The sequence below is a fragment of the Panthera pardus genome, unplaced genomic scaffold (assembly GCF_024362965.1).
Source record: "Panthera pardus isolate Hobbes unplaced genomic scaffold, ASM2436296v1 HiC_scaffold_4, whole genome shotgun sequence".
In the NCBI taxonomy this organism is placed as follows: Eukaryota; Metazoa; Chordata; class Mammalia; order Carnivora; family Felidae; genus Panthera; species Panthera pardus.
Genome location: NW_026526969.1, coordinates 5,218,771 through 5,228,886, shown reverse-complemented (window position 1 = coordinate 5,228,886; position 10,116 = coordinate 5,218,771). Strand labels below are relative to the sequence as shown.

The following is a 10,116-nucleotide window of genomic DNA, read 5'->3' as shown; positions in this document are numbered from 1 at the left end:
TGGGAGGAGACCCCAGGGATTCCGTGGCTAGCTCCACGGGCAGAAGGTGGAGGAGGACTCGAGCCTGGGTGTGCGAGGGGCTGGGAGCATCGCCCACTGGCTGTCCCTCTCTCTGTGGCTGCCCCCAGCATGGAGCAGGCTGCGTGCAGCTTTACTTATACCGCCGCGCACCCTGGGTAAACACAGGGCTCGCTCCGCAGTCTACGAGCCGCTTCTAGCGTTCCCTCAAGTTCAGTTGGGGCCATTGACTAATTCCGGCCGGGTGACTTCTAGGCCGAGGCAATGCCCGGTGGCTGTGCCTGCTCCGTCTCTTGGCTTCTGCCGGAGCCGCACCCGGACGGTCGGAGGACGGCGCGTGCTCACGGCGCATGCGCACCAGCCCGTGGCGTGGTGGGGGGAGGGGGGTGGGGACGCCGCTGAGGGGCCTGGTGGCGGCGGCGGCCGTTCCTCGTCCTGACCAACGCCTGCGCCGCCTTGGCAGGGACCGCCACGAAGGAGGAAGACCACATCCGAGCGGGACCCGCCGGCGGGGGGCTGCTCGTTACCAAGGCAACCGCTCCTTCTTGGCACCCCGAACACGGCAGAGGGGCCAGGGCCGCGGAAGCACCCAGAAGAGCGCCCTCCGGCCCCGCCTCGAGGCCCTTGGCGGGAAGAAGAGAAGACGAGCGGTGCCGGGACTGGACTGCAGTAACCGGAAGCACCTGGAACGTGTTGGGGCCCTCCGAGAAGCCCCTGCAGGGGTGGGGTGGGGACGGAGGTCCACGGAGCGTGGCCCGGGCAGCACACGCGGCGGCTTCGCCCTTGCCGCCCCTGCTCGGTGGGGCGCCCCTTCTGGCTCTGGAACCGGTTCCCGGGACACGCAGGGATGCTGTGGAGGACGCAAGGCCCGGGCGGGTGGGGGCTTGGAGGCCACCCTCTCTGGGGCCCGCCCCGCCCCTCCGTGGACGCGCTCGGGCCTCGTGGAGCACGGGTGGAGCGCCACCGAAGAAGCCCGGCCCGCTCGCTGCTCGGGCAGCTCTCGCAGGCGGCAGCGTCGTGGCTCCGGCGCGGGATGGCGCCCGTGGCCGCCCCGTCCCAGCGCCGAGGACGGACGGAGCCCGCCCTCCTCTTCGCCCGTCAGCCGTGCCGTGGCCTCCAAAGCCACCCAAGAAGAGGCCACCGCGGTGGTGAGGAAGGTCAGTGCCCCTTCTCCGTCCCTAGAGCGTGCCCGGAATCCCGCACGAGTGGGTCGGTGACATCCAGGTCGCCTCGTTCGCGTCGCCTGTGCTTAGCGTATGGCCGACTAGCATCCGTTCTCTGTTCGCTGCTTGGGTCCGCTGCTGGGACTCGCTCCCTGCCCCGGAGCAGTTTGCAGCCTGGAGTGTGTGTGTGTGTGTGGGGGGGGGGGACGCGTGCACATGCATGCACACCACACACACGTGCACACACCACACACACGTATACAGGTGCACACGCATCCATGCTCACGTGCACGCGCTCCCACACGCACACACGTGCACACACGTTCGCATGCACACACGCACAGAGTGCTGGGGAGAGTGCTAGCTAGGCCAAGGTCTTGCTCCTGCTCCCAGGCCAGAGAGAAGCTGGAGGACATCGCCTGCCCCTACGAGGTCTGTGCAAAGGCCCTGTGGGGTGCAGTGGTGAGGGCCTTCCTCGAGGCCCAGGAGCGGGAGGAGTCTGACCGTGGACGACTGGAGACACAAGAGGTCGGCCCTGAAGGAGCCCAGCTGAGCTCTGGGTCGGGAGGGTAAGAAGGGGCCCGAAGAGGAAGCAGCCTCTTATTTGAGCAGCATCAGAACCGCCCAGAGAGCCTGTTAAACCTGGAGTGCGGCTCCACCCCCCGCGTTTCTGATTCAGCGGGTAGGGGGGCATCACGAATTCGTTGGGTTTCCATACATTCCAGTGGAAGCTGGTGCCGGTTCGGGATGATGGGCTTGGAATCTGGAGGCTGGAGGCTCAGGAGAGGGCTGGGCTGTGGGGTGGGAGGAAGCTGGCGAGTGGTCGGGGTGGGGATGGCTCGTCCCCCTGCTGTTGGGGGGGAGGCTAGTGAATGGAAGGAGGGGGCGCACCTACAACGGGGGACCGCCTTTGCTGTTGCATCACCCTCCCCGCCGCCGTCTGCTGAGGTCTCACCACGGGGCAGGCACGGCGCTGAGTGCCCGCTTCCTGTGCTCTGTCCACGTGAGAAGTGAGGTGACCACTGCACGGCTCACTTTCTAAGGTGACAGGAGGATTAAATGCGACCTCGCCACACCGTGGTGTCTATCACATTCCCTGGGATGGATAGGGGGTCATTCACGTGGGCTCAAAGTAGCCACAGGGGTCCTTTATAAGGAAGGAAGGAAACAGGATTATTGGAGACAGAGTAAGAGATGTGATGATGGGGTGGGGGTGGGGGGGTAGAGAGAGAGAGAGAGAGAGAGAGAAGCTACACTGAACTGGCTTTCAAGACACAGGAGGCGCCATGAGCCAAGGAGTGGAGGTAGCCTCTAGAAGCTGGCCATGCCAAGGAAATGTGTTCTCCTCTAGAGCCTCCAGAAGGAGCCAGCCCCGCTAACCTCTCGATTTTAGGACCTCTGACCTCCAGAACCGGAGGAGGGACAGGTCCCCACGGTTTTCAGCCATTGCCCTGGTAGGAACTTGCTACGGCAGTAACGAGAGGCCAATACCTCTTGGTTCTGCCTCTGTCTTCCGACCCTCTTCCTCTTTTCAGAGGGTTCGGTCCACAAGAAACTTCCTCGGGGAAGCCTCCTTCATTTCCCCAACTAAATAAATACCCCTGCCCTCCTAGCTCCCCAAATGTTTTCGAACAGCAACATCACGATCGTGGAAGTGCGTAAACGTTTTGCTTTATGACTGGTGAGAGGTTTCCTCACTGGTTCCAGACTCGGCTCCGAGAGGGCGCGGCTGTGTTCTCCCCAGATGTGTCATCAGTTGACTCTGCAGAGGCTCCAAGAACGGTTGGGAGATGCAGGGACAACCGGGCCTCCAGTTGTGTGCACCGTTCTCCCGGGTGGGCAGTGCCGGGTGCTGGGGACAGAATGTGACTGGGGGAGGGACTGGAGAGATCCCATCCCCATCGAATGCGTGCAACTTAATTCACGGTTTCAGTAGTCAAATTCTTGGAGACAGAAAGCAGAGTGGTGGGGGTGGGGGGACCAGGAGGGAGGGTGGGGGGTGAACGGTGAATACGGACAGGGTTTCTGTTTGCGAAGACGAAAAAGTCCTGGGGACGGAGGGTGTTTACGGGGGCACAACAGCGCGAATGGATTAATGCCACTGAACTAGGCACTGGAAGATGGTTAAGGTGCTACATTTTATGTTATGTGTATTTTGCCACGATTGAAAAAACCAGCCTGGGGCGCCTGGATGGCTTAGTGGGTTAAGCGTCCGACTCTTGATTTCGGCTCAGGTCATGATCTCATGGTTCCTGAGATCGAGCCCCGAGCTGGCCTCTGCACTGACAGTGTGGGGCCCGCTTGTGCTCTCTCTCTCTCTCTCTCTCTCTCTAAATAAATAAATAAACATAACAACCCCACCCTGAATCTAAAACAATAAAAAGTGTCTGCGGGACCCAGCATTTGTGTCCGTGCACTAAAAGTCTTCATTCTCTTAAAAAAAAAAAAAAAAAAAAAAAAAATTCATGGTGTCAGGCCATGCTGGGAGAAATGTCAAGAATGTTCCAGTCCAGTCAGACATGAAGAACCAAGCACCTGCCCTATCCCAACCTGGAGTTTCATGACAGGGAGCTGCATTTCTGGGGGAGGGAGCTGGGGAGGTGACCCTCCTGGGGTCACGGGGGTGGGCAGGGCCTCCTGGACTCAGGGCCAGGCTTCTGAGGGGTTCCTGGCAGGGGAAATTCTACTAGTAGGATATTTATTTAGGGGCACCTGGGTGGCTCAGTTGGTTAAGCGCATCTGATTCTTGATTTTGGTTCAGGTCGTGATGTCATAGTTGGTGAGTTCGAGCCCTGCCTCTGGCTCTGCACTGACAGTTCGGAGCCTGCTTGGGGTTCTTCCTCTCTTTCGCTCGCTCAAAAGAAAGAAATAAGCTTAAAAAAAAGAAAGAGATTTATTGACCTCATTCTTCTAGTAAGAGTGCCCTCTGTGGCAGGACCACCGTTTTCACTTGAGGACACCAGGGCTCCACGGGGTTTGGGGTCCCAGAGCTAAGATCCCGCCAGTGTGGCAGGACTTCTGAAGTTGTTCGGGAAGACAGCTGGCCCCTGGGAAGGGGCGGGGGTGGCAGGCTGGGGACTGGAGGCAGCTGGGCCAGGGCCGAGGACCAGAAGGCCAGGCTGAGTCACCAGCAGGCTGAGCAGATTACTGGGGGCGCTCCTGACAGCCACCAGGTGTCTCTCTTGATTCGTGGAAAAGGTCTGAAGGCTCCCTGTGCTCGGCTCCCGGGAAGACCCCAGCCTGCGCGCCTGCCGTGTCCCACGGTGGGGCGGGAGCGAGGGTCTGCTGTCCCTGAGCCGGGCAGCAGCTATCGGCCACATCCCCGTCCCTGCAGCCCTTGCTTCTGTCCCCACCACCAGGATGTGGGGCAGCGTTAAACGTGGCTGCACGTGCAGACCGTGGGGCAGGGCACAGGCACAGCCCAAGGTGTAGTTCGCCGTGGTCTGCGGAGCGATGATCGTTCGGGACCCCCGAAGCTTTGGCGGGCTGGAGTGACCCGTCGGGCCTCGGCTGGGAACAGGAGCCTTGGAAGGCGAAGATCTTTCTGGCACATCCGCGGTCGAAAGAATAAGTGATGGACTGGATAGGGGCGTCCCTGTGCAGCTGGGCAGTGGGAGAGGCAGTGGTTTTTTTGGCTTAACCCTCCTCCTTGGGGCTGAGATGGCCCCTCCAGAGCCCTTCTGCCCACTGCCTGACCGCATCATGAAGGGCTCTGCTCCCAGGCGCCTGATTGCAGGGCTCTCAGAGCCAGTGTGTGTGTGTGTGTGTGTGTGTGTGTGTGTGTGTGTGTGTGTGTGTTGGAGACCCAGGCCTCCCATTTCCCCTCACGCCTCCCTCCCCTTCGCCACCACCTCTCCAGCAGCTCAGCCCAGAGGGGCAGGATGGGGAGGTGGCGCCTGTTTCTCTCTGTTCTAGAAGGGCTCACTGTCTGCCCTGCTAATCCAGACAGAGCAGCCCAGCGGCACCCTGTCCGTCTGCGTAGACAGCCACATTTACGGAGGGCCTGCTGTGTAGATGGACACTGGGTCAGCTCCCGAAGGGTTGGTAGCCAAGTGGGGAGGCAGCACGAGACAAGTAGACCGGTAAATGAACCGGCATGTTTCAGATGGTGGGGCTGTTCCAAGGGGAAATAAAATGAATAAAATGAGGATGGGGCCCTGGAGAGGGAAGAGGAGAAGCAGGTGGGCGGGAAGATAGTCTCTGCCGGCTGTGACCTGATGGATGAGAAGCTGGCCGGCCATCTGGGGGAAGCGCACGGAATAGCAAGTGCAAAGGTCCTGGGGTGGAGGGGAGCCTGGCGTGTGAGAAGGGCAGCATGGCTGGAGCACAGTTGATGGGGGAGTGGCCCCTCATGAAGTCAGAGAGATGGCAGGGCCCAGCTTATGCAGGGCCTGTGAGAGAGTGGAGACTTGATTCTCATGGGGATGCACAATCTGATTCACTGCTGTATGTGTGCGTTTGCACATGTGTGTGCTCGGGGAACAAACAGGCAGATGATGACGATAAATATTTATTGAGCACTTGCTGCGTACTAGGTCCTGGGCTAAATACGTCATGCGTGATCTCATTTGTAACTTGGGGCAGGAAGTTATGATTATTAGCTACCATCTACCCATTTCGTAGATGGAAAAACTGAGGCAGAGTGTCTGTTCCTGCTCCCCTAGCTGTTCCTTATCCCAAAGACATTTCTACAAAATGATGTCATTGTCCTTGGGAAGAGGAGTCTGAATGGGTGATCGGGTGATGCCATGGGCCTTTCTGGGCCCTAAATCGCAGCCCCCGGGGGGAGCCACGTGGGGCGGGCAGGGAGGCAGGGAGGCCGACCCTGGGTCTGGAGAAGCCTCTCAGCTCCAGCCGCGTATGTTCAACGGGCTTTGTTACCCAGATGGAAAATCTAGCAGGAAAGGATGAACTGGGTGTAACCAGCCTCCTCGTCACCATTTCTCTGCGTGTCCGCTCTCCCCTGGGTCCGCCAGCCCCTAGAGAGGAGGGGGGCTGGATGCTGTGGCTCCTGGCCCTCACGGTGCCCAGCACAGTGCCTGGTGTGCAACAGGGGCGCAGTCAATGTCCCGTGAGTGCAGAGCTGCTCGGGAGAGCAGGGGTCTCCTTTTTAGTGGAAAGTGGGGTCCCAGGGAGCAAGAGAGGGACAAGTCAGAGAGGGAGCCGGGAGGGCAGGGCCTGCTTGTGGAGGCAGCTGCGGTGGCCGCTGCTGGGGGTGCAGCATGGCTGACGCCTGTTCTTTTTAAGTTTACTTATTTATTTTGAGGCAGACGGAGACAGCGTGAGTGGGGGAGGGGCAGAGAGAGAGCGAGGGAGACAGAGAATCCCGAGCAGGCTCCGCACTGTCAGCACGCAGCCCGATGCGGGGCTCGAACCCACGAACCCGGAAGATCGTGACCTGAGCTGAAAGCAAGAGTTGGGCGCTAACCGACTGCGCCACCCAGGTGCCCCTGTGGAGGCCTGTTCTTGATGTGGGGTGGGAGGGCTGGGCGGAGGGGACAGGCGTCCCAGCGGCTGTCGGCTGTTGCTTCTGAGGACAGTCCTTGGGAGAGGAAGGGGAAGCACGTGCCCACTTTTGCCCCACTGGGCGTTAACTACCTCCCTTCCAGGCGCACGTGCACGGGCGAATGTGGCAGCATATTTGGCGATGACTTTCAGTGGCCTGGCGCTCCTGCTCTTGGCTGCGATAGGAAGGTGACGGCACATTCCTGCCGAACTGTTCGCGCTAATAGGGGTCTCGTGGTCACATGCCTCACACTGTGTCGGAACAGATGTTCCAGGCAGGACCCCGCAGGGCCAGCAGGGCCCCCGTTCCAGCCCGAGGACGCCAGGGCTCTGGGCTGGCAGGGTTCCGGGGCTGAGATCCCTGCCTGCAGAGGAGCAGGCTTGCTCACGCCTGCCCGACCCCCAAGCAGCGTCTGGGGAAGACATCCGGCTCCCTGGAAATCCTTTAGCTTTGCCGGGGAGTTCTCCGTGCCCCGGTGTGGTCTTCCTTTTTGTCCGGAAAGCGGCTCCGTGGGTGGGAGCCATCCCTTTTGAGCTGTGGCTTGGCCACACTGGGAGAACATTGCCCGGGGTCTGTTTCGTTTCCACCAAAGGGAGGGCTCTGATGGCCGGTCTGGCTTTGGGTGACAGGCACGTCCACGAGTGGGGGACCTGCCTTCTCAGCTGCCTTTTTTTTCTTTAAAGTTTATTTACTGTTGGGAGAGAGAGAGGGAGAGAGAGAGAGAGAGAGAGAGAACATGAATCAGGAGAGAGAGAGAGAGAGAGAGAGAGAGAGAACATGAATCAGGGAGGGGCAGAGAGAGAGGAGACAGAGAATCCCAAGCAGGTTCCCAGTAGTTGTCAGCACAGAGCCCGATGCGGGGCTTGAACTCACAAACTGCGAGATCGTGACCTGAGCTGAAGTCGAGTGGGACGCTTAATTGACTGAGCCGCCCAGGCATCCCCTCAGCTGCTTTTGGGGTGGGGATGGCCCTGTTTCTGGTTTTTGTCCCCGTGTGGGTGATAACCTGATTTGCTTCTCTCCTCTTATAGAACATTTGACTTGGATGACCCTTTCTTTCTGAGGTCACAACCTTTCCTTTATCCCTGGGGGCGGGTTTGGAAATGCCTTCCCTTAGCCTAGAGATGGACCGGAGAAAAATGAGCTAAACGTGTTCGGCTAGAAAAGGAAGCATCTGGTCCCTCTCCTTTTTCTTCGAGATATGAAAATAACGATTCTAATAAAAATAGTCGACAGGGTTGATGGGCACCTCGTGGCCAGGCTGTGTTCTGGACACTGGGGAGCAGGTTCCTCTCGCTCGGGGTCTCAGAGTGGAGTGGGAAACACGGAGAAAAAAGCAGTGAGGTAGAGAGGCAGGTTGGAGGGGCTGCTGTGGGGACCGAGGCTGGGTGTCTCACTGACCTCAGGAGGGGAGCCCATGGTCCTGCAGGGACCCAGAGGAACCAGTGGCTGACAAACAAACTGATGAAAGATGCTTTCTCTCAGAGCCCAGTGCAAATTGCTCCCGGAGCTCATGGGGGAAGAGCAGTGAACTCACACTGGGGGTTGGCGGCTTTCTAGAGGAGGGGAGAGGGCACTCCCTGCAGAGGGCACAGCCTGTGCAAAGGCCCGGTGGTGAGGGCAACAGCTCAGGGTGGTGGGGCAGCGGGGAGAGGGGATGGGGTGAGAAGCTCAGGACGGGTAACAAGGGTGTGGGTCTGGAGTGTCTTGTGCCCCATGGTGACAGGGTAGCCCCCGTCGGGAGTGGAGAGGGGTGTGGTGCCGTGAGCTGAGGCCCTGGATGGTGTCCCGGAGGGTGGACTAAGTTCACGAGGCATGGGTCCCACCGGGGCAGGCATGGCGCCGAGGGCTGGCCGAGACTTGGCCGAGTCAGTGCACGGGGGTGTCTCCCACACAGGGCTCGTTTTCTTCATTTAGTGAACATTCGGGAACAGGTGCGTGTGCCAGACCCATGGTCCCAGGGGGCTGGGATGAGGACAGGCTGAGTGTGTGCCCATCTCAGCCCTGTGAGGATCTGCCCCAGAGGCAGCCGAGGTGACTCGGGGAGGGTGCTGAGCTGGGAGTCAGATGATGAGGTTTGGGGGTTGGACTTAACCGTTTCCTGTCACTCTGTTGGGCTCAGCATGTTGGGCCTCTTTGGGCTCTGGTTTCTTATTTATGTACTTACTTACTTACTTAGAGAGAGTGCAAGCAGGGGAGGGGCATTGAGAGAGAGAGAGAGAGAGAGAGAGAGAGAGAGAGAGAAAGAGGATCCCAAACAGGCTCTGTGCAGTCAGTGCACAGAGCCCGAGGGGGGGCTCGAACTCACGAAACCGTGAAATGACCTGAGCCGAAATCAGACGCTTAACTGACTGAACCACCCAGACGCTCCGGGGCTCTGGTTTCTTAGAGTTTGTGAGCTATTTTTCCTAACGGTCTTTTCCCCAAGACCAAGAGGCTGGGATAGTGCTAGAACTTCGGGCTTTTCTGTGGGATGGGAGGAAGCTAGAGAAACAATTTCTCAGAAGGGGGGACATAAAGGCAACAGAGGGCAGACTTCGTGAGTGTCACAGCCGTGATGGCTCCGTGGGGTGGAGTAGGGTCAGGGGGCAGCAGAGCTGGAAGGGAACCTGTCCAACCCTCCCATTTTACAGATGGGAAACCAAGGGCCCGAGATGGGAGCAGATCACCCAGCCCAGGGCTCTTCTCCGGAGAGGGTGCCTCTTCTCTGCTCTTATGTGGGTGTCAGGCTCGATTAGCCTGGGAAGGAAAAGAGTGAGGAGGGCACCGGGGGTCTCTCAGCCTGAAAGAAAATTCCAGAAGTCCTCAGAGGTATGGGGATCCTGGGTTCTGGGGAGGCTCCAGACTGACCTGCCTGCCTCAAGCTGGCAGACGGTGGACAGTGGGCCTCTGTGAGTCAGTGTCCTCATCTGTAACAGGGGCCAGTTGTCTGGAGATTAGCAGAGACACCCCCTCCCCCCGCCCCCCAGATCTGATTCAGTCTCTGCTCCGGCCCCAGTCCACACCCGAGTAAAAGAAGCCCACCTTCCTGCTGACTTGTCTGCTACTCACATCTGCACACCAGCCGGCAGGGATTTGAGCATATCTGGAATGTTCCGCCCAGCATCGTGTATTTTCTGACGGATTTCCAGCTAAGGATTCCATGTACCAGTGAGAGCGGTCTCTGGTACCGCGTAGACATGACCTGTGTGTGTTTTCTCCCCACGTGTGTTCCAGGACTCAATCTGATTTCCATATGGCCTGAGCTCCCCGTGCGAGTTTTGGCAGACCATTTAGAAGCTTTTACGTGCCCGAGTCTTTGTGGCCCGATGGTTCAGCTCCAGGGAGGGAGTCAAAGGGGGGACGTGTATGTGGGTGGTGTGTGTGCACGTGTGTGTGCACGTGTGTGCGTTCACGTGTGCTGTCTGCGTGTGTCTGCGTGCGTGAGCG

General features: G+C 59.2%; 1 long non-coding RNA gene across 1 annotated transcript in view; it reads left to right on the top strand.

The window, feature by feature from the left end:
- Positions 1–1,048: 1,048 nt before the first annotated feature.
- LOC109250633 (uncharacterized) overlaps positions 1,049–10,116 on the top strand; it is a 546,394-nt gene continuing 537,326 nt past the window's right edge. The window contains exon 1 of the long non-coding RNA XR_002073117.2: positions 1,049–1,175. This is a non-coding gene — a long non-coding RNA (uncharacterized LOC109250633). The remainder of the gene's footprint in view (positions 1,176–10,116) is intronic.